Source organism: Pseudochaenichthys georgianus, chromosome 7, assembly GCF_902827115.2.
Source record: "Pseudochaenichthys georgianus chromosome 7, fPseGeo1.2, whole genome shotgun sequence".
Classification (NCBI taxonomy): domain Eukaryota; kingdom Metazoa; phylum Chordata; class Actinopteri; order Perciformes; family Channichthyidae; genus Pseudochaenichthys; species Pseudochaenichthys georgianus.
This window is the reverse complement of record NC_047509.1, coordinates 11,672,192-11,696,138: the sequence shown is the minus strand read 5'-3', so window position 1 is coordinate 11,696,138 and position 23,947 is coordinate 11,672,192. Positions and strand designations below refer to the sequence as shown.

Genomic DNA, 23,947 nt, shown 5'->3' with positions numbered 1-23,947 from the left:
ATGAATTACGCTACTTCCTTAGTTTAAACAATTCTGGTTGGTTGGGAACCCTCATCCCGTGTGACGTATCCGGTTTGAGTACCATTCTGATTGGCCACTGTGAATGCCACTCATAATCTCTCCTAACAGCGCTCTTATTAATGGCACTTGTTGACGGGAAGAAAACTCTAGAATATCACTAGTTAGCCATTTAGGTGCAGCTAATTGCAACAGACCAGAGAGCATGAGGAAGTCAGCTACAGGTGGAAGGTGGCTTTACATCTCGTCACGTCTGTTCTGTCCACACTTCAGCTTGTGATATTGTTCACAGCGTGCCGCTCTCTTGAGTATGTGTGTTCTCATCTGTGTGTGTGAGTGTGTCGGTGTGTGTGCGTGTGCTTGTGCCTCGCAGTCAGGTGGATGAAGGAGGAGTAGGATGAGGACGGTGGGGCAATTGTGTGGTTGATATGGGGAGAATAGAACAACAGGGAGCTTCTTCAGTGACTGTGGCTGTTAATTAATCAAACAAGCACATACACACACACACAACGAGTGATGAAGAGGCTATATAAAACACACACACTCTTATGTACCCGGCCTCGTCTCCTTACAAGAGGCTTGAAGCCATTCTACTTACCGTCGCCAGCCATGCCGACTCGCTCTATTTGCAGAGCAGCCCCTCCCCTCTCTGATGCTATGATCTAACTGCAGCCTCCTCCCCCTTCATAGACCCACACACTCTTTCCACACTCACATGCCTTCACACACACACACACACACACACACACACACACACACACACACACACACACACACACACACACACACACACACATACACACACACACACACAGTGTGCACCCACCATTCAGCACACTGCGGGGCATGGCTCTGTACTTGGTCTGTGAGTATGTATGTGTATGTTGTTTTAATCAAGTGAACATGGACTGTGAACTTGTGTGTCACTGCAATGGCGTCCATTGTTTGTGAAAGAGGAGAGGTTGTTGATCTTGTGGCTTTTCAACACACATGCCGTCTAGATGGCATCTGTTTTGTAAAGCAGAGGAAAAGTACTGAAATGCAAAACAAATGAATGCCTCCTATTTTTTCATCCCCCTTCCCCTCTATCCCCTTAGATCAACAATAGTTTGTTTTTGTCCTCTGTGATGAAGGACGAATAAACACGTAGGGGGAACGTCTGCTTGGAATAAGGTGGGAATAAAAACAAACAAAACTACAAGTACAGGGAGGAACAAACAAGAAGCAGAGGCGAGCTTCATGTCTTTACAGTCAAATTCTCCGAGTGGGTCAAAGTTCCCCCAGCAGCCGGAGACGTGTTCTGATTGGCTGTGGAAAGGTGAAATTAAAACCACGGTAAACTTTTGACCTTGCAGGAACTGGGAGAGGAACGCCCATCGCTGTAGCGAGAGCGAGCTTCTCCCTCTCCCTCCTCCTCGTCCTCGCTGCTCTCCCACCGACCCACCCCTCACTCTCTCACTTTCTCTCTGTCTCGTTCTGTCTGTCTTGCCCCCTTCGCTCCCCGTTAGTCTGTTAGTCTGTCACTCGCTCTCGTTTTGCTCTCTTTCAGTCCAAACCTTCTCTCTGTTTCAGCCCCCTCCTCTGCTCTATCTCGAGCTCTCCTTTGCTGTCTCTCTCTTTAGCCCCGATTGAATTTGTGCCTTGCTGCATGCAGCCTGATGAGACGGAGGGAGGCAGTGAGCAGGATATAGCTGGGGGAAGGGTATAGAGAGGGAGGAGACAGTCAGAGAGGGGGGATGGGAGTAGAGACGGAGGGAGAGGAGCAGCAGAAGAAGACTCAGGGAGAGGAAGGGCAGCAGGAATGCAGCTTTTTAAACTGTGTGCTGCACAAACTGCTCCCTGTTAGAGGGGAAGAAAATCTAAAGAGGAGTGAATGTATAAATAGACATGTAACTGTGGCTCAGACTAAGATCTGCTGAGCGGCAGGGCGGGGAGAGCCCATTTTTACAGCTAATGGTTTCTCTCATTACACATCAAACGGCTAGGGGGAGTGCGTGTGTGTGTGTGTGTGTGTGTGTGTGTGTGTGTGTGTGTGTGTGTGTGGTGTGTGTGTGTGTGTGTGTGTGTGTGTGTGTGTGTGTGTGTGTGTGTGTGTGTGTGTGTGTGTGTGTGTGTGTGTGTGTGTGTGTGTGTGTGTGTGTGTGTGTGTGTGTGTGTGTGTGGTGTGTGTGTGTGTGTGTGTGTGTGTGTGTGTGTGTGTGGTGTGTGTGTGTGTGTGTGTGTGTGTGTGTGTGTGTGTGTGTGTGTGTGTGTGTGTGTGTGTGTGTGTGTGTGCGCAGAGTGGGCCAATATTAAATGATTTCATGAGCCAACTAAAAGAGCAGCCCCATCGCTTGTTGCTTTGATGACCCATGCATGCACACAGACAGTCAGTCGTGCAGTTGCAATTGGCTATTAGCAGTTCCTTAACTACAGAGAGAGGTGGGGAACTGTCTACTGTAATTGTTGCTGCTGTTCACCAGTAGACAATCTAGAGAGGACATGTCTTGAGGCAAGAGTCAATATTGGGGCTGATCCAGGCTTTATTAAAGTGATCAATACCAAAACATGAATTGGGTGCACTACAGGGCTGCGATTAGCGGTTATTATGATTCTCCATTAAAGGTGGGGTAGGTAATTTTGGAGAAATCAGCTCGAGTGCGCTAGAATTTGAAAATACACAGCCGGAGAAAATCTGCCACTTCCTTACAGAGCCCCTCCTCCAACACACACGAACGCGCACATGACCAATGAGGGCACGAGATCAGTTTGTGCACAGATGGAAGGCTGACAGGCAGGTAGGCCGTCCAGTTATTTTAGCCGGGCCGGCTCAGATGATTGGTCGTGCTTTTTACAGTACTACGCCTTCCACAGATGACGTTTTTTTAATGTATTTATTGTCAAAGCACTTCAGATATTGATTGCTATCGGGATGTTAAGAGCATTCCATGGAATATAACAAAAAGTGTATCTCGAGCCGGTTTCTCAAACGTACCTACCCCACCTTTAATAAGCTGATTATTTACTGGATCAACAGACTGGTCCTAAAAATGCCTGAAAATAATAAAACATGTCATATCAGTTTATCAAAGTCCAAGTTGATGTATTTAACTGTCTTATAAATAAATATATAAGACTTGGTATCAGCAGGTACTTAACAATAAATGGCTGGGATCATGATCGAGGCCAAAACAAATGTATCACGACCTCTCTGGTATAAAGATAAGTTCTTTTAGGGTCTTCCCCCTTTTGAGCTGTGCATGTGTAGCTTTAAATGCCTGTCATCAACGGGGGCGGCACAGTCAGAGGGTTGTCAGTTTTCAGATTTTAATGCGATTTTAAATAATCCTTTTTGATTGGGATTAAGCTCTGCGATGAGTGCAACGGGGAGAGGTGTGAAGGAGACGAGAGTCGGTCGTCTGCCATGAGAGGAAGCAGGAGGAGAAAGAAGGCTGAGATTTTCTAGCTTTCTCTGCCAAAAAAAAAAAACTGTGCGTTGAGAGAGGAGGCTGTGGATGTTATTGAGTTAACAAGACAGAGAGAGAGGGAGAGCGGTGGGAGCTGCGAGACTCGATAGACGAGTGGATGAGCAGTGTTGTGCTCTGCTGCTGCTGCACAGTGGGCACCATATGGTCTCTTAATGTATAGAGCACACATCAAGTGTGCCCTGCTTCCTCCTCTCTTCTTCTTCTCATTCCCTTTCCTCCCCCCTGCAGCCAGCCAATTACTCAAGACAGCCCATTAGATAAAATAAAAAAACACACTCACTCACCCTGCATCATTAGGTGTGGAGCCCCCCCACTGGCACCCTGCACCACTTTCAGGATAACACGCACCTCCAACAAATATGTGGGCCCTCACAAACTCACAAAAACAAACACACAGTATGATAAGGGCCCCCTCTGATGGGAAAGAAGATTGATACCGAAAGAAAAAAACATTTCTCAAGATGTCTCTCTGCTGCTTAGCTCCTTCTGCTTTAAATATTTAAAGCGACCATGGTATGTGTTTTTTCCCCCATTGTGTTATCATGGATCTGTTGATTTGCTCTGATGTTAATGCAAGTGTCCCGAGTGCGCAGAGCAGCAGAGCACAGAGGCGAATGAGTGGATCCCCAAACGTATGCTTGATGTGTGTTGACAGTGATGTGCGTGCAAGTAAATGCAAGTTGATTTCTGATTGGGGAATATAGTGTGTGAGGAGGGATTGCTTTCTCCTGCACGCTGTCGTCTGGTTTCAAGGTGTGTCGGCTGCTCTGTCACCGTGTTTGTTTGTGGGTGGTTATGCATGTTGCCATGCAGTTTCCCTGCCTCTCCGGCATGTGCTTTTGTCTGTGGGAGTGATGGATGTCAGGCAGGCAGCTAATGTGATTTAGATGCTCCACCAGGAGTGAGTGTGTGTGTTTGTGTGTGTCCCATCCACGTGTGTGCAGCTGAATCTGCAGTGTATGTTTGTGAGTCTACCTCCCTCCCCCTCCTTTTCTTTTTCTCTCTTCTTCCTCCACCACCCCTCCCAACCCCCGTCATTTTTTCCCTGTGCTGTGCAGTTTTTGGACTCTGAGCAAATAAATAGAGGGGGGCAGGGGGGAGGAGGGTGTTTATGTGGTGAATCTGCTCCCTCACTGTCACCCTGCAGAAGGAAAGCATGAGGAAGGAGGCGAGGAGGGGAGCAGAGGTGGAGGAGAAGATGGTGTTCTCTTGCTCACGCCGCACTGATGGGTTATTGTGAGCCAATTATGTCCCAGTCCCACTATAGAAAGTCTCACAGATTACACACACTTCACACACTGGCTCATCTTCACACACATCAGCAAAAGAAGTGTCTTTCTCGCAGCAGTGAAGAGCTTGAGTTTTTATCTTTATGCAATTCTTTACACCTTTACACTAACATACTGTTCTTTCACACTCACTCAACCATCCTTTTTTTTCCACTGATACCTGATTCACACCAACGCAACTCCGGTTCAAGCTCCGTGCTAGAGCTTTTCAGGTTCAGAACCGGTTCTTCGGTTTAGCTCCGGCTCTTTTCACACCGCCCAGAGTCCGACTGGTGCTGCGTCATTGCGTCATCGTTTGCGTCATGACGTAACCGTTTGCGTGCCTGCTTCTTAAAGCCAAACCGCGCGGAAACCCCTCACAGCTGATACCGAAAACAACAACAACAATGGCCGATTGTGCTCCAGCTTCCTCTGAACCTCTTCGGAAGACCAGATTCCCAGTAGGTAGCTGGTCTCTTCAGTGGACCACTGCTGCTGGTTAAGTTTCTCCATCGTTGTGTACAAACTGGATAAAACGCGGACTTTTTGTTGTTGTTCAGGAGTTGATCCCGCCCCTGCCCCCGCCTCGACGTAAGCGTGACATATGCGGTGCTTTTGCTCTGGCCGGACAATTTTTTGGTGCTTGAAACCAACCGGATTCCGGAGCTAAGAGGCTGCTCCGCTGCGGTGTGAACAGGAAAACCCGGTGCTTTTCAAGCCCCAGCTCCGAACCGGCCCTGAAACACCGTTGGTGTGAATGAGGTAAAAGTTACATTTATTGACCTTTTTAAAGACCCGGACACACCAATCTGACAACAAAGATGGACCCCGACCCCGACTGTTGCGTCGCCTCGCGTTTCTGCATCTTGGCCATATGTCGCACCGGAACTCACCGCAAAGACTTCAGCCGACGGCCAAGAAGCACGTACGAACTGCGCATGCGTGAGTGGCAATAACTCTCCTTACCAGCAGGCGGCGGTAGTGTGTATTCGTCATTCAAAAGAGGCAATAACCGGAAGACAGACTGCGTGATAACCGAGAGAAGAAGAACAGACTGTGTGATATAAACAAACAACAAATAGCGTGTGCGTTCCATTTTCACTCTACAACGAGAAGCTCATGGGGCTGTCCCGAACCTGTGTCGAGAGCTGGAGTTAAATGAAATCTCAGATTTGCCTTCTTGTTTGGGTCCCTCACTTCCGTTTCGCTTCTCATGCACTGATTCGCTAGCTGAACAGCCAATCAGTGATTTATTTGGCCGACTGCTGGTTTTCGGCCGAAAAGGCATCGGGTCGGCTGAAAAGACCCGACGGTGCGGGACGTCTATGTGCGGGACACACCAATCCGAGTAGGGCGTGTCGACGCTCATCGTCGGCCTGACGTCCACCAATGCCGATAATCGGGTTGGTGTGTCCGTACCTTTTTATATAAACCTTTACATCTTACACCACTTTCGCCTGAGTATTGAGCAAGTTTGAACATCCATACCTGACTTATAGCACAGATTAATTCCTGTTGGCAGAATTAGTTTCATACATACAGTGTCGGAGGATCATCTGACTTAATTAAAAGCAAAATCTACTGAAGGTATCAAAAGTAAAAGCACACATTTGAGGACTTTGCAGCAGACTGAAAGAGGATAAGTGTGTACGGGGCTGCGTATCAGAGCTCCACTTCTTATTTGGGAGTCTGTGAATCATTTTGCCTAAAGTGTTTTGCAGCTATATAAGTGCATTTGTTTTAAAGTCACTGTAAATCTGTAAAAACATCCTCAACCAAAACAACAATAAGGGAAGATGAGATATTTCCAGCTCAGTTTATTAGAGTCTTATTGGATAGTAACATCCATCCAACATACTACTAACACTTTCTTTTTACAGTTTATTCTATTTTATCATGTTTTATCAAACCACTGTAAAGCGTCTTTGAGCACCTGGAAAAGCGCTTTGAAATAAAATGTATTATTATTATTACTTTTTGTAAAAGCTGAAATGGTCAGGCACACACAATGAACTTTTTCAGCAATTACATACAGCTGTTTCCATGTGATACGACAACAAATATTCTTTTTTGTCAAATAACTTTTCATACATAAAATGCAGTTCAAAGTGCTCCTCCTAATTATGCAAACACATTCAAAACAAATGCAATTTAATTGCACTTATGAAAGCCATCTTTTCCCTAAACATCCTCTCCAGACATGTTTTAAAGGTAGGGTACCTTTACCTGTAGGTAAGAATGGAGAAACCAGCTCGAGTGTGCTAGAATTTGAAAGTACACAACCGGAACAAATCTGCCCCTTCCTTCAGACTTCCTTACAGAGCCACTCCTCCACGCACATGACCAATGAGGGCACGAGATAAATTTGTGCACAGATGGAAGGCTGACAGGCAGGTTCATCCAGTTATTTTAGCCGGGCCGGCTCAGATGATTGGTCATGCTTTGTACAGTACTACGGCTTCCACAGATGACATTAATGTATTTATTGTCAAAGCACTTACAGTAAGATATTCATTGCTATCGGGATGTTAAGAGCATTCCATGGAATATCACAAAAAGTGTTTCTGAAGTGAATTACCTACCATACCTTTTAAGACATATACAATTATTAAAATAGTTGAATAAAAGGGCAGCTTATGCTTTTGCCTCATTGGAAAATACGGAATATTTCTTTGAACACAGAGAAACTACCAAACAAACTGCACATATGCATCATTCTGCATAGAGAAGTAACAATATAAACCTATTGTTACTTCTCTATGCAGAATGATGCATACACTTTTTAAGTGAAGAGGGGTAGGGCACTTCAAATGTTGCTATTATTTTGAATGAGGAGGTTGGAAACATCACCTTCTCATGTTGTCTCCTGGTTTCATGTATAAGTATGCTAACTGCAACCATTAACTTGTATTGTATAAACTGAGGTTGTTATCCAGGTAGAGTGTTTGAACAGTCAATATCTGTATCTCCTTTCTCAGCCTAAATGGCCTCACTGCCTTTCCCTCTTTTTTTTCATTTCTCACCCAGTAACTAAAAGCAGGTGACAACTGTTTTCCTGCTTTTCTGTCTCTCCCCCATGAGGCCTGTAACCAGGTAATTTACTCTCTGTGATGACAAGAACGTTTTAAGCATTAACCAAAAGCTACAGTCATTCGTCGCTCTGACAAAGGAAAGCCTTTCCTCTCGGTTGATTGTTAATTACCTCACAGAAATATTCCTCTGTGTTATGATAATGTAAGCTCTGCATTATTGATTAACTCCAATGAGGCGTTTTATTTAACCCAGTTATCTGCTTGTCTGCACAGGCATGTTGGACTTTGATACACTTAAAGCCCTCTAACCCTGAGGTTTCTCCACACCTTGAATCTCACACAAGTTGAGTCCCTATGTGGCTGTTTTCACCGTTTCAGCTTAAGGAGACATGTGCGGTTAAATGTCCTTATCTTATCAGGGCTGTTTGTTTGCTCAGCAACATTTTTGTCATCACTAAAACACACGAGAAGGCGTTCCTCCCTTCATAAACCCTCCTTCTACTCTTAACACGTGTTGGGCACGTGGCTGGGTTGACATGTAGTAGCAGGAGCCGTTGTTGACAACATGCGCTTTTAATGCTCGTCAAGGTTTGACTGAAATGCAAGATTACAGTTCAGCAAAGCTCTTTAATGACCCCTGCCATTACTCATTTACTGTAATGCTGTGCAGCTAAATGAGAACATTCATGAAGCTAACATAGAGACTTTCATCTGTTGCATGACGACACAAACCTGAAACATTAATTTACTGCATACACAAACAGAGTGTCCACGTTAACCCTGTTACACACTACACTTATACTGCAAGGTCATGAAGTTCTGACACATAAAAATAAACAATGTGTTTAACATAAACCATAGTACAGACTGAAGGGAAAACCTGACTTAATGAATGGAGAAACCTATGAAACGCATTTCAACACTGAAGATATTGTGGTTGCTTTTGGACACTTAATGTCCTTTTTAATCTGTCGCCCATCAGTATAAATCAACATTTTCACAGCACAAAGTGTCCCCAATACTAGAAAATGATGGATCTGAGCAGTGTTTCCTCCTGCAAGTCCTTAATATCTATTTCAGGACACCTCAGGATGAGTTATGATACTGACACCATGATGGTACCTAATTAAGGAAAAAGGAGAAGCTGTTTTTCCAATCTTCACATGCTATTTTTAAAAGTTTGTAGTCGGTTAAGCTCATATTTAGGTCAGTTTTCTCAACGGACACTGGTAATGACTGAGGCATACAATATTGTAAGTATTGTTGCATGCAGTTTACATATTTTTTTCCAATTTATACATTTATTCCAAATAATACAATTATTTGTTCATGCAAATCATCAAATAAGTTTTTGATCTCAGCTTTGATATAGCCTGACATATTATAACGATACCCCCTATCAGTATGACAATACGACACCCTCTGTCCTTAGACCCTCACATCGTACAAGGAAAAACTTCTGGAGAAAACCCACAGTTTAAAGGGAAAAATGGGAGAAACCTCAGGGAGAGCAACAGAAGAGGGATCCCTCTCCCAGGACGGACAGACGTGCAATAGATGCCGTGTGTAAATTGAAAAGATAATACATTTGCAACATACTGTAGGTAGTCCAAATGTTTGGAAATGCATGTGTCTATAATAAGAAGATGAATCCACGAGGATATCCATCCAGGACCTATGATCCAGGACCACAGCCACGACTCAAGATCCAGGACTCAGGACCGCAGCAACAGGATCAGCCATGACTCCGGATCCCGGCATATATAGACACCAAAAAGAAAGAAATTTGGGGAAGCTGGGTTATTCGGAACATGAGTACACAGGTATAGACAGAGAGAAGGAAGAAGTAAGATGTCCCCTGACAAACTAAGCCTATATCAGCAAAACTAGGGGCTGTATCTAATCAGCCCTAACTATAAGCTTTATCAAAAAGGAAGGTCTTAAGCGCACTCTTTAAAAAGGGTGTCTGCCGCCCGAACACAAACTGGAAGCTGATTCCACGAATGTGGAGCTTGATAAGAAAAGGCTCTGGCTCCCATTGTACTTTTAGAGACTCTAGGAACAACCAACAACCCTGCATTCTTGGAACGCTTTGTCCTAGTAGGACAGTAGGGTATAATGAGTTCTTTAAGGTAAGATAGCGCCTGCCCATTAAGGGCTTTGTAGGCGAGAAGAAGAATTTTAAATTCTATCCTGTGTTCTATAGGGAGCCAGTGTAAGGCAGCCAGAACAGGAGTAATGTGGTCCCTTTTCCTAACTCTGGTTAGTACACGAGCTGTAGCATTTTGAATCAGCTGAAGCGACTTGACTGACTTCTTGGTACTCCCTGATAATAAAGAGTTACAATAATCCAGCCTTGAAGTAACAAATGCATGGACTAGTTTCTCTGCATCGTTTTGAGGCAAGATATGCCTGATTTTTGCAATGTTATGTAGATGGAAGTAGGCGGTCCTTGAAATGTATTTTATGTGGGCGTTAAAGGATAAATCCTGATCAAATATAACATCAAGATTCCTTACAGTCTCACTGGAGGCCAAATTAATGCCATCCATAGTTAGTATATCTTTAGATAGTTTGTTTCGTAGATTCTTCGGGCCAAGTACAATAACTACAGTTTTGGTCGTGTTTAACATAAAAAAGTTTAAGGTCATCCACGTTTATAAGTCCTTGAGGCAGTCTTGAATTTTATTTAGATGATTCATTTCATCAGGCTTGATTGATAAATATAGTTGAGTATCATCCGCATAACAATGAAAATGTACAGAATGATTCCTTATAATATTGCCTAACGGAAGCATATACAGTGGGGCAAAAAAGTATTTAGTCAGCCACCAATTGTGCAAGTTCTCCCACTTAAAAAGATGAGAGAGGCCTGTAATTTTCATCCTAGGTATACCTCAACTATGAGAGACAGAATGGGGGGAAAGAATCCAGGAAATCACATTGTCTGATTTTTAAAGAATTTATTTGCAAATTATGGTGGAAAATAAGTATTTGGTCAATAACAAAAGTTCATCTCAATACTTTGTTGGCAATGACAGAGGTCAAACTTTTCTGTAAGTCTTCACAAGGTTTTCACACACTGTTGCTGGTATTTTGGCCCATTCCTCCATGCAGATCTCCTCTAGAGCAGTGATGTTTTGGGGCTGTCGCTGGGCAACACGGAGTTTCAACTCCCTCCAAAGATTTTCTATGGGGTTGAGATCTGGAGACTGGCTAGGCCACTCCAGGACCTTGAAATGCTTCTTACGAAGCCACTCCTTTGTTGCCCGGGCGGTGTGTTTGGGACCATTGTCATGCTGAAAGACCCAGCCACGTTTCATCTTCAATGCCCTTGCTGATGGAAGGAGGTTGTCACTCAAAATCTCACGATATATGGCCCCATTGATTCTTTCCTTTACACGCATCAGTCGTCCTGGTCCCTTTGCAGAAAAACAGCCCCAAAGCATGATGTTTCCACCCCCATGTTTCACAGGAGGTATGGTGTTCTTTGGATGCAACTCAGCATTCTTTCTCCTCCAAACACGTCTAGTTGAGTTTTTACCAAAAAGTTCTATTTTGGTTTCATCTGACCATATGACATTCTCCCAATCCTCTTCTGGATCATCTAAATGCTCTCTAGCAAACTTCAGACGGGCCTGGACATGTACTGGCTTAAGCAGGGGGACACGTCTGGCACTGCAGGATTTGAGTCCCTGGCGGCGTAGTGTGTTACTGATGGTAGCCTTTGTTACTTTGGTCCCAGCTCTCTGCAGGTCATTGACTAGGTCCCCCCGTGTGGTTCTGGGATCTTGCGTGGAGCCCCAGATCGAGGGAGATTATCAGTGGTCTTGTATGTCTTCCATTTTCTAATAATTGCTCCCACAGTTGATTTCTTCACACCAAGCTGCTTACCGATTGCAGATTCAATCTTCCCAGCCTGGTGCAGGTCTACAATTTTGTTTCTGGTGTCCTTCGACAGCTCTTTGGTCTTGGCCATAGTGGAGTTTGGAGTGTGACTGTTTGAGGTTGTGGACAGGTGTCTTTTATACTGATAACGAGTTCAAACAGGTGCCATTAATACAGTTAACAAGTGGAGGACAGAGGAGGCTCTTAAAGAAGAAGTTACAGGTCTGTGAGAGCCAGAAATCTTGTTTCTCACCATGTTTCCCACCATAATTTGCAAATTAATTCATTAAAAATCCTACAATGTGATTTCCTGGATTCTTTCCCCCCATTCTGTCTCTCATAGTTGAAGTGTACCTGGGATGAAAATTACAGGCCTCTCTCATCTTTTTAAGTGGGAGACCTTGCACAATTGGTGGCTGACTAAATACTTTTTAGGTCCGAGCACTGAGCCCTGTGGCACTCCATGGCTAACTTTGGTTTGCATGGAAGATTCATCGTTGACACGTACAAACTGAGAGCGTTCAGATAGATAGGACCTAAACCAGCCTAAAGCAGTTCCCTGTATGACAACTAAGTGCTCTAGTCTTTGCAATAGGATATCATGGTCGATAGTATCAAATGCAGCACTGAGATCGAGCAAGACAAGAATAGAGACAAGTCCCTTGTCAGAGGCTATTAGAATGTCATTTGTGACTTTAACCAGAGCTGTCTCTGTGCTATGATGTGTTCTAAAGCCAGACTTAAAATCTTCAAATAAATCATTGTTTTTTAAGTAATCACACAACTGTTTTCGCGACTGCTTTCTCAAGCATTTTTGAGAGGAACGGAAGATTAGAAATAGGTCTATAGTTGGCTAAAACCTCTGGATCGAGGTTGTGCTTTTTTTGAAGCGGTTTTATCACTGCTAATTTGAATGATTGAGGATAATAAAGACATATTCATAATATTTAATAAAGAAGTGCTAATTAACGGAAAAACTTCCTTCAACAGCTTAGTTGGAATTGGGTCTAAGATACACGTTGATGGTTTAGAAGAGAGAATCATTGAATTTAATTGTTCAAGGTTTATGGCTGAAAAGCATTCTAGTTTACTATCTAGTGTAATATTAAAACTTACGTTTCCGGGAGCTGTTGATAACACTATACTGGTCAAAGTCAAGAGGTCATTAATTTTGTTTCTAAGAGTAACAATTGTATTGTTAAAAAAGCACATAAAATCATTACTACTGAGTGCTATGGGAATAGAAGGCTCAATCGAGCTGTGGCTCTCTGTCAGCCTGGCTACAGTGCTGAAAAGAAATCTTGCATTATTCTTATTCTCAGCTATTAATGAAGAGTAGTAGGCTGCTCTCGCTTTACGCAGTGCTTTCTTATATTCATTGAGAGTAATATGCCAAAAGAACAAAATGTACCTTTTTCTCTCTCAATTTAGACATTTTACTTTAAATCTGTATTTTGAGTTACAGAATGTATTCAAACAATATCACTATATGATCACATTGTGTTGATTTGATTCTGCTAAAAGTAGAAACACATTTTCTCAGCTGTAGTTAACACAATTAAATTATAAATGCTAATTCAATAACACTGATGAATAAACCAGACGATGAGTCTAAAGCTACACTGTGAGGATGTACTCGGGCTCAGCGGTTCTTTAAGCTAAATGCTAATGTAAGCTCATTAACAAATGTACAGTGACAATGTTAACATGCTCAAGTTTTTAAGGTTTAATGTTAACCATGTTCACCATTCTGGTTTAGTGTGTTATCATGCTAGCATCATGCTAACTAATTGTCACTTAACACAGCTGAAGCTGAAGGGAATATCTTTAGTTCTGCAAGTATTGCTTTATAAATTGGATTGCACAACTTTGTCACCTGCATATGGCATTCTATGTAAAGTGACGGGTTCACCAAGGGCATTCATCAAGAGTTAAACATGACCGGACTAAATATCATGACAATCCATTCACTAGTTGTTGTTGATACAACAACTATACATGTCGTAATCCTTTTCTGTCCTCTGTTGCACTCACATATATTAAGTATATGTAATAATAAATAAAAACATGTCTAAATTGTAATAATATATTAATATATCTTATATTTTCACCACATTAAAACAAATAAATGTAAAAAAAACAGCTTTACTGGCTCACAGAGCCACAGATAAACCCAGTCATGTTGCACAAGTATTGTCCTGTTAATGACTAAGTTAATCTGGGGAAATAAGAATATAAATTGAAATATGGCAGCGTTAAGGACCAGTGGTGCGTGAGCACAGTGATCCCCTCACTTTTTGATCTTCAGCGGGGTATTACAGTATTTGAAACTTCATGAATCCTAAGAAAAGTTTTATTACATTTAGTGTCAGCCTGTACTCAAAACAGATGTTGCACCGTAAAGTCATTTTAAAATGGCCTTGAGCTATTATTACAAAAGCCTAATACAATACTTTTCTTTCATTTATTTTTACAGTTTATCCTCCCTGAAAGTTTAGCAAGCTGCATGTGTGACTGCACATTCATTGTTGTGTATTTTTACACTCTAGCAGAGTGCCGTTTAATTTCCTCTACCTTCTTGGAAAGGATGACTCGTGCAAACGCCTGTTTCCTTTTTTGAATATGTAAATGCATTTTTGATGGCAGACGACACGCCCAGGATGGCTGGATGAGTTTTAGTTTTAGACCTGCCTGGCCTGTTTCTGCCCTGATCCAGACACTTTCCCTCCTCCTCTTATCCCTCTCTGAAGTGTGAAGTTCGTAGCAGCAGGCTTGTGTGCTATGATAGCAGTAATTGGTCTAAAGATTGAAAGTTCAAGCTCACTTTGTCACTGAACTAAGAAGCAAATTGTTTTCAGTATGTTTTTTTTAAGTGAGGCTAGTTAAGAACAATATAGCATCAAAGCGCTATTTAACAGCGAAGAGGCTGGGATGATGAAGGGGACAGTGGAGAGACTGGCACTTATTGTCCAAGTTGAGAAGCAGAGCTCCGTCTTGTACGACTTTGTTTCAGAGCGGGGCGTCTGAGAATAGCTCCCCTCTTTGGTACCCCCTCGTCTGAGGAGGCGAGCTTTGCACTCCGAGTTTTTTTATTAGCCTCTATGGTCTGATTTGTTTAAGGAGAGGCAAGGTGCCAAGATGTGGTTTGGCTCCCATTTTGCACCAGTGTGAGTGCTGGAATTGTTTGGGGTGGTGGGGGCAAAACTAAAGCACAGTTACGCAGAGTACACACATACACACACACACATTTAAACACAATGTACTTTTATGCGTTCTTCACTGTGCCGTTGTGTGTGCTGGCCAGCGTACATAACTTCCCTTATTCACAGTCATTACAGAAGACTAACACATGGAGAGAAAAAAAATGGAGACAGTAAGAAGAAGGGGGTGAAGAGAGGGAACATATTATTGCTCACAAAGAACTAGTGGTTGTGCCTAAATTGAATTTGTCTATATATCAGTTGCCTGAAAATGTTTCTTAAAGCCGCAGGTCCTTTTGTCTGAATCTCCTTATTAACTAAAATAAGAAGAACATTTAAACTTTTTCAAATCTTGCTGAAACTCTACACAACATCATCTGGCACTGCGTTCACAAAGAATACTCACAATATGACTTTCTAACATGAACTCCACATTTCAAGGTTTACCTCACAATGGAAGCAATGAAAGATACTAACAAATTGTCTCAGTGATGACGCAATGTTTCTGTCTTGTAGTATTATAATCCACAATGCACTAATTCACCATCTGATGAACTTTCAGAAATCCTGGATTTATAACTTTATAATACTTCTCCGTTGTATTTTTTATTTGTTTTAATTATTTGGAGTAAAGCATGAATCCTGTCTTTATGTCAGTTTATGTAACACCTGATTGGATCCTGAGAAACAACACACTCTGACTGATAAGCCTCATAAAGATCTAAATTCAAATGGACTTTGTTAACGAAATAAATGTTTTGTCTATCTAGCCGTTTATCCACGTGGCTCAGTTTTCTTCCCGGTGCAGCTGAAGGTGACAGATGAGGACATGTTTGTGGTTTTACCATCTTTATCTTATCAGGGCTGTCATCACTAACACACAAGCTGAGAAACCTTTCCTCCTTACTCTGTTTCTGCTCTGCAATGAGTTTCAGAATAACACTTTACAATACAACAGCTCATTTAGGTTTGCTGTAATCACTCTGCTTTACTGTAAGTGTTAAGGAAGAGAGTGTAGATTATCGTCCACAATGAAGGAAACTGGAGCTATAGCGACAGCAGGAAACAAACCCTATCGCTGAGAGGCTGAGGCCGGGCCTGTTTGATATTGTGTGACACGCTACAAAAAATGTGCTGAGATCAAAAACTCTTTTGCAAAATAATGTGGTTTAATGGAAACTGGGATGATCAACTTATTCTCCTTGGACATGTACATCGTTATATTAATCAGAGCAATAATTTCAACTTGCGGTCAACAAAAAGTACAACGGCCCTGTGTCACCCTCTCTTCCACACACACCTCACGCAGGTGAACAGGATTATAACGAGTGCCCATATCCATGTGACCCAAGCCAACCAATCAATTGTGCTCAAACAAATATCTTATATTAAAACAAAACGCAATACTAAACATGTTTCATGGCTCCTACAGGAGCACACAGGCTTTTTTATTTTAGTCTCCTTTATTTACACAATGAGCTTGATGACACACAAAATGTTATGCAGTAGAATAATCAATACATGAGATCAGTTATGTCATACAATAGTTTAAAGATGTGTTATACAACTATATGTCTCAATGTGCAATGCCATTTTATTGTGTTTGACATGCATAATCATGGCTTTTTGACACTTTATCCCCTTACCATGAGTTTGTATTGTTTTTGGCTGATGCACAGACAAATTCAGTTGAATACAAATTATCAGCTTTAACAGATGTTGGACAGTCCCCAATTCAATAGAGCAATATAAAGCAACTTAAGGGCTAAGATGCCTATAGTAAATGGGAAGTCATCATCAGTTCTGCAATATTGTAATGTGGAAAGAGGACAACAAACTTCACTAAGCTTTGAAAAGCTGTACATGCAGTGCAATTGTCACTGAGATAAGATATTTCCACTTATACTATCTCCTCTACTGTTGATGATATACAGATCAGTCCGAGTTCATGAAGTTAATGGCTTCTGTATTAGCACACACAGTAAAATGTGAACTCTGGCTGCATCTTTATTGCATCCTGTAAAGTGCGTTGCTTTATCAAGAGGAAGAAACCGCCGTGCAGGATATGTTATTGTGTTTCTCAAGTGCATCGAACAAAAGGTTGTTTAGCTGTAGAGGAATTGAAGAGCACAACAGACACGTGTTGAGAGGACTGTAAAAGGCCTCTGCGAGCTTAACATTTCTCCATAGTCAACCTCTGCATCTTGAGCTCATTCACACTGCTTTTAAATTCAAGGCTTTAAGCCGGCATGAGCTCCGCCACATGCCACTAACTAACATTTTATTCACTCTGGTTTTCACGGCTTTGTCAAAGTGAGCACAAGGAGCATGATCATCGCACTGAACGCTTTCTTGTTCTGGCTCGTGCACAAAGAGGAGAACTGTTTACCTCAACTTTTGCAGAAAAATTGAATCCGTTAGTCTTAGTCAGCTGAGCTATCAATCAATCAATGTTTATTTATAGAGCCCAATATCACAAATGAGACATGTGTCTCAGTGGACTTCACGGCTATAAATTCTTCCTGCTTAAGCAGTCGCTCTCCGGCTCTATTTTTCTCCCCCTTCAATTAATAGGAAACACATCGGTTGAAGGAGAGTCTTTGTTGGTGTTTGAGAGTCCATACATCACCTAAACTAGAGCACCCCCTCCTCCTCCTCCACCTCCACCACCTCCTAACGCACGCACACACACACACACACACACACACACACACACACACACACACACACACACACACACACACACACACACACACACACACACACACACACACGGACAGCCCCCATCTGCTCCCAATCATGGGTGCAGCCAGCGGTCAGGTCACTGACGGTGAATTGTGCACTAACACATACACACACACATAAACACATATGTAAACATATACTGTACAACATCGGCAAGCTGGGCATTTAGTCCGCCACACACACACACACACACACACACACACACACACACACACACACACACACACACACACACACACACACGCATAGGCGTGTCCAGATATGTAAAACAAACCACACGCGCTCTCACACATGCTGGTAATAAACATTAAAGTAACCCATATCATGCCAGCATGCAAACACACACACACACACACACACACACACACATATTATTTACAAACACAAACACACACACACACACATGCATACAGTGACAGATGAACATGAGACATCCTGGCGGCGTGCTCCACTGATGACAGGGTGTCATGGAAACGCCCAGCGTTCTCCATGGTTACGCACTCTTTAACCCCAAGGGACACCCTCTTATGATTGTTCAGACAGACACTTGAGCAACAACTCTGCATGGCGAGAACACACACACACTCACTCACACTCACACACATTGTTTCTTATCAGGATCGAAATGGACACAAATTAGCCTGTTATGTGCTTTTGGGATTAGAGCGGTGATTCAGCCTAATAGTCTCTTTTGGTAATCTTGCTCAGAGTCCACAAAGCATGAGAGATATTTGCCAATAAAGGCTTGACATTTAAATCAAGTTGTACGGATCAGGACATTTAGTGGAAAACCACTCTCTTTTACATTTTATTGTTAAAGCAAATTGGCTGAATTGTGGAGTAGTTGCTTTCAGGTTTCTTCGGTTTGGCTTCCTGTAAAACTTGTCTCAACATCCCTGTGTGTGTGTGTGTGTGTGTGTGTGTGTGTGTGTGTGTGTGTGTGTGTGTGTGTGTGTGTGTGTGTGTGTGTGTGTGTGTGTGTGTGTGTGTGTGTGTGTGTGTGTGTGTGTGTGTGTGTGTGTGTGTGTGTGTGTGTGTGTTGTGTGTGTGTGTGTGTGTGTGTGTGTGTGTGTGTGTGTGTGTGTGTGTGTGTGTGTGTGTGTGTGTGTGTGTGTGTGTGTGTGTGTGTGTGTGTGTGTGTGTGTGTGTGTGTGTGTGTGTGTGTGTGTGTGTGTGTGTGTGTGTGTGTGTGTGTGTGTGTGTGTGTGTGTGTGTGTGTGTGTGTGTGTGTGTGTGTGTGTGTGTGTGTGTGTGTGTGTGTGTGTGTGTGTGTGTGTGTGTGTGTGTGTGTGTGTGTGCGTGCGTGCGTGCAAATGCACAGGAGCCATGGTGTGTTTCCACTGTACGCGTGCCGCCATAATGAAGACAAAAGCACGTCGACTCCCTCCTGCTCATTAAGCCGTTAATGCAGCTTCCTGTGCACGAGTCTTCGGGCCGCTGATTAATAATGCTGCTTGTTACTCATTAATATCCTCTGATGAACATGCACTGTTGAGCACAAACTTATTTTTCTCTTTCTTTTCCTCCTCCAGACTCCATTGACCAGCCCACATAGGACCACACCCCCAGAGAGAGAGGAGGGGGGCGCTGATCGTCCATCATCTTGGGCGCCGTCACAAGGTGGGCTAACATCCCATATGGTTGGCATGGTAACGGCCTGCTGGGTTTAGGTTGAGCGGTTTGCCAGAGACAATTTCTTGTTGTTGCCACATTCTTGCAACATCCTCCTGACCTGAGCGCAGAAACAGAGAACAGTTTGTGTTCTCTGACGCAAATGTTTTGTGTTTTATGGTTTGGATTTTGGGAAGGTGGAAGAGTTTATTTTTTGGAAACAAAGAGGGTTGAGCAGATGATTTTCAGGCAGATGAGAAAACGGAGAGTGGGAAGACATCAGGGAGACGGGAGGAGAAATCTAATTATTCTTTGTGCTCTACCTGCCACACAGGCTGAAAGAAAGCATTTATCTTTTACCCCTGTCTGCAGGTGACAACGACACACACACACACACACACACACACACACACACACACACACACACACACACACACACACACACACACACACACACACACACACACACACACATAGATGTAACAAGACCTAACCAAACCACAGTTTCTCTTTTGTTTACGTGCAGTCTCATGCATGGTGTTGGACAGCTCGCGTGCAAAAAAGGGAAGTCCATTTCCAGACAGAGCAGAATCTCGATATGAAGAGGTAGAACACTAGAGAGGATGAAGATGAGGTGGCTCCTGGATTCGTCTGCAAAGGGTTAATAAATAAGAAAGAGAATCCATGTTTGCCATAGATAATGTTGAGTGACTGGCAGGTGGGGCATCAAAGCTTCTTTGAATAAAAAGTCAAAGATTCAAACATGTGGACAGTCTTAGCGTTTAGGTAATAAATATCAAATCTCAGAACTTAATATTCAGTTGCAGCTGAGCTTGATCTTTATAGAAACTTGATGATACATCCAGCATGTCACGTTATTCTTTACTTTGGGATTTTGGGTCAGTTTTGGATAAATCAGCAAAAATCTGACTTTTTGTTCCTCTGTATGGCATACTAAATAGATTTAAAAAAATAAAATTATGATAATAATACCGGCAACAGTACAATACAACATAATTTAAATGGCAACAGGAAAGTGGCATAAGCTCCGTAGTGTTTTAATAAGTGATTTGGTGATTGACTGGGAAATTAAGCATAGCAACTTGAACATTGCTAATTCAATTTGAAGCTAAATAGTATTACATTAAAATTAATTCAAGCTTCTGAAAGGTGCTGTGTTATTCTCTTAAAGGTGTAGTCTAAAACATATAACAAAGGACTGGGCTATATGTAGAAAATCAAATATGACCTCCACATATATAAATGTACTGCATATTGTAGAGGTAAACATTGGTGCTTTCACAAAATATGAACAAAAGGAAATCAGTAATGTGGATATACAGTGGGGTAAAAAAGTATTTAGTCAGCCACCAATTGTGCACGTTCTCCCACTTAAAATGATGAGAGAGGCCTGTACTGTTCATCCTAGGTACACTTCAACTATGAGAGACAGAATGGGCGGAAAGAATCCAGGAAATCACATTGTCTGATTTTTAAAGAAATGATTTGCAAATTATGGTGGAAAATAAGTATTTGGTCAATAACAAAAGTTCATCTCAATACTTTGTTATATACCCTTTGTTGGCAATGACAGAGGTCAAACGTTTTCTGTAAGTCTTCACAAGGTTTTCACACACTGTTGCTGGTATTTTGGCCCATTCCTCCATGCAGATCTCCTCTAGAGCAGTGATGTTTTGGGGCTGTCGCTGGGCAACACAGACTTTCAACTCCCTCCAAAGATTTTCTATGGGGTTGAGATCTGGAGACTGGCTAGGCCACTCCAGGACCTTGAAATACTTCTTACGAAGCCACTCCTTCGTTGCCCGGGCGGTGTGTTTGGGATCATTGTCATGCTGAAAGACACAGCCACGTTTCATCTTCAATGCCCTTGCTGATGGAAGGAGGTTGTCACTCAAAATCTCACGATACATGGCTCCATTCATTCTTTCCTTTACACGGATCAGTCGTCCTGGTCCCTTTGCAGAAAAACAGCCCCAAAGCTTGATGTTTCCACCCCCATGTTTCACAGTAGGTATGGTGTTCTTTGGATGCAACTCAGCATTCTTTCTCCTCCAAACACGTCTAGTTGAGTTTTTACCAAACATTTCTATTTTGGTTTCATCTGACCATATGAAATTCTCCCAATCCTCTTCTGGATCATCTGCTCTCTAGCAAACTTCAGACGGGCCTGGACATGTACTGGCTTAAGCAGGGGGACACGTCTGGCACTGCAGGATTTGAGTCCCTGGCGGCGTAGTGTGTTACTGATGGTAGCCTTTGTTACTTTGGTCCCAGCTCTCTGCAGGTCATTGACTAGGTCCCCCCGTGTGGTTCTGGGATTTTTGCTCACCGTTCTTGTGATCATTTTGACCCCACGGGGTGAGATCTTGTGTGGAGCCCCAGATCGAGGGAGATTATCAGTGGTCTTGTATATCTTCCATTTTCTAATAATTGCTCCCACAGTTGATTTCTTCACACCAAGCTGCTTACCTATTGCAGATTCAGTCTTCCCAGCCTGGTGCAGGTCTACAATTTTGTTTCTGGTGTCCTTTGACAGCTCTTTGGTCTTGGCCATAGTGGAGTTTGGAGTGTGACTGTTTGAGGTTGTGGACAGGTGTCTGTTATACTGATAACGAGTTCAAACAGGTGCCATTAATACAGTTAACAAGTGGAGGACAGAGGAGGCTCTTAAAGAAGAAGTTACAGGTCTGTGAGAGCCAGAAATCTTGTTTCTCACCATGTTTCCCACCATAATTTGCAAATTAATTCATTAAAAATCCTACAATGTGATTTCCTGGATTCTTTCCCCCCATTCTGTCTCTCATAGTTGAAGTGTACCTGGGATGAAAATTACAGGCCTCTCTCATCTTTTTAAGTGGGAGACCTTGCACAATTGGTGGCTGACTAAATACTTTTTAGGTCCGAGCACTGAGCCCTGTGGCACTCCATGGCTAACTTTGGTTTGCATGGAAGATTCATCGTTGACACGTACAAACTGAGAGCGTTCAGATAGATAGGACCTAAACCAGCCTAAAGCAGTTCCCTGTATGACAACTAAGTGCTCTAGTCTTTGAAGAAGAAGAAGTTACAGGTCTGTGAGAGCCAGAAATCTTGTTTGTTTGTAGGTGACCAAATACTTATTTTACCTAGGAATTTACCAATTAATTCATTAAAAATCCTACAATGTGATTTCCTGGATTCTTCTGTCTCTCATAGTTGAAGTGTACCTAGGATGAAAATTACAGTTCTCTCATCTTTTTAAGTGGGAGAACTTGCACAATTGGTGGCTGACTAAATACTTTTTTTTGCCCCACTGTACAGTATATATTGACTATGTGCTAAAGGCAAAACAGAACAGCTTGAACAGTCTGATAAAATCATAAAATTACATTATTTACTTTAATGCAGCCTTCAGATCCAGAAAATGACAACACTTGTGCTTTATAACCATATCCAAAATTTAAGATAAGTTTTGCCCAGCCTTATAAAAAAAAGTCACTCAGAAAGGAAATCATTGAAAGTGATATCATAAAATAATAATATCATTTACTTATATAGAAGTGTACATGTTGACTTCCGGTTGGGCATGACGGAGTAGAGACGTGCGTAGTTCTGCTCCCGCAAACTTTTGTGTTGTAACTTTTCTGAAGCCCATAACTCTTCTCTAACTTACATTTAAGTGAACAATAATATTATTCCACTCACAACGCCACCGTAGTATGCCGTCCAAACCGGCGAAAAGCAACAAAAAAGAACAAAGCGCCAGGACCGATAGCCCCGAGCTAGCTAGCAACAATCTCAGCATGGAGGGCATAGCTGGCCTCCTTGAAGATCACCGTAGAGCTCTCTCTGCCGACTTTAAGTCTGCCATCTCAACTCTCGAAGCAAAACTAGACCGAATCCAAGCGACTGTGTCAGACCACGGGCAGACAATTGCTTCGCTCGAGTCCAATGCTAATTTGCAGGACGAACGCATGTTAGCCCTGGAGGCTACTTGTGCTACGCTAACGGACAGCAATGTTAAACTGCTGGCCAAAGTCACTGATCTCGAGTCCCGCAGCCGGCGCAACGATATAAGAATCGTCGGTTTGCCAGAATCCATTGAGGGCCCTCATCCCTCGACATTCTTCCCGAAGCTGCTGATGGAGGTCTTTGGTGAGGGCGTCCTTGATTCGCCGCCGGAGTGCGACAGGGCCCACCGCTCACTCACCGACAAGCCCAAGCCGGGGCAAAGGCCACGGCCGGTCATCATCCGCGTCCACAGGTACCAGCAGAAGGAGAAAATTATCCGCGAGGCCCGGGCCAGGAGAGGCAAGCTACAGTACCAAGGTACGCCCATCGCCATCTACGAGGACTACACACCTGAAGTGATGGAACAGCGCTACAAATACCGAGAGGTGATGGCGGAGCTTTACAACCTAGGGCTCAAGCCAGCCCTGCTGTTCCCTGCGAGGCTTTCCATCGTATCGAAGGAGGGAGGTAAGAAGAGATTCTCCTCGGTGGCAGAGGCTAAAGGCTACATAGCATCCATTCGTCCTGACGCTGACTAGCACTAACGGTGCCGATAACTCTTGCGTCTGATGGGACGTTTAGTAAGAGACTATTACTTCGTTTTTTTCGGATTCTGCTTTCATGGACACTTTTTGTACATGCACCTTAGCCACTCTGGTATTTGCACTGATAGTTTGAGCCTAGTGCTGATATTGCAATGAACATGA

At 43.0% G+C, this 23,947-nt stretch overlaps 1 protein-coding gene across 4 annotated transcripts in view; it reads left to right on the top strand.

Moving 5' to 3' along the window:
• LOC117449624 (nuclear receptor coactivator 3-like) overlaps positions 1-23,947 on the top strand; it is a 78,193-nt gene that overhangs the window by 24,393 nt on the left and 29,853 nt on the right. For 3 of the 4 annotated variants that reach the window (XM_034087407.2, XM_034087404.2, XM_034087405.2), the window contains exon 2: positions 19,151-19,238. The gene's annotated coding sequence lies outside the window, so the exon portion shown is untranslated. Of the gene's footprint in view, positions 1-862; positions 884-19,150; positions 19,239-23,947 lie in introns of those variants that run through there. The other variant, XM_034087406.2, reaches the window with a different exon arrangement.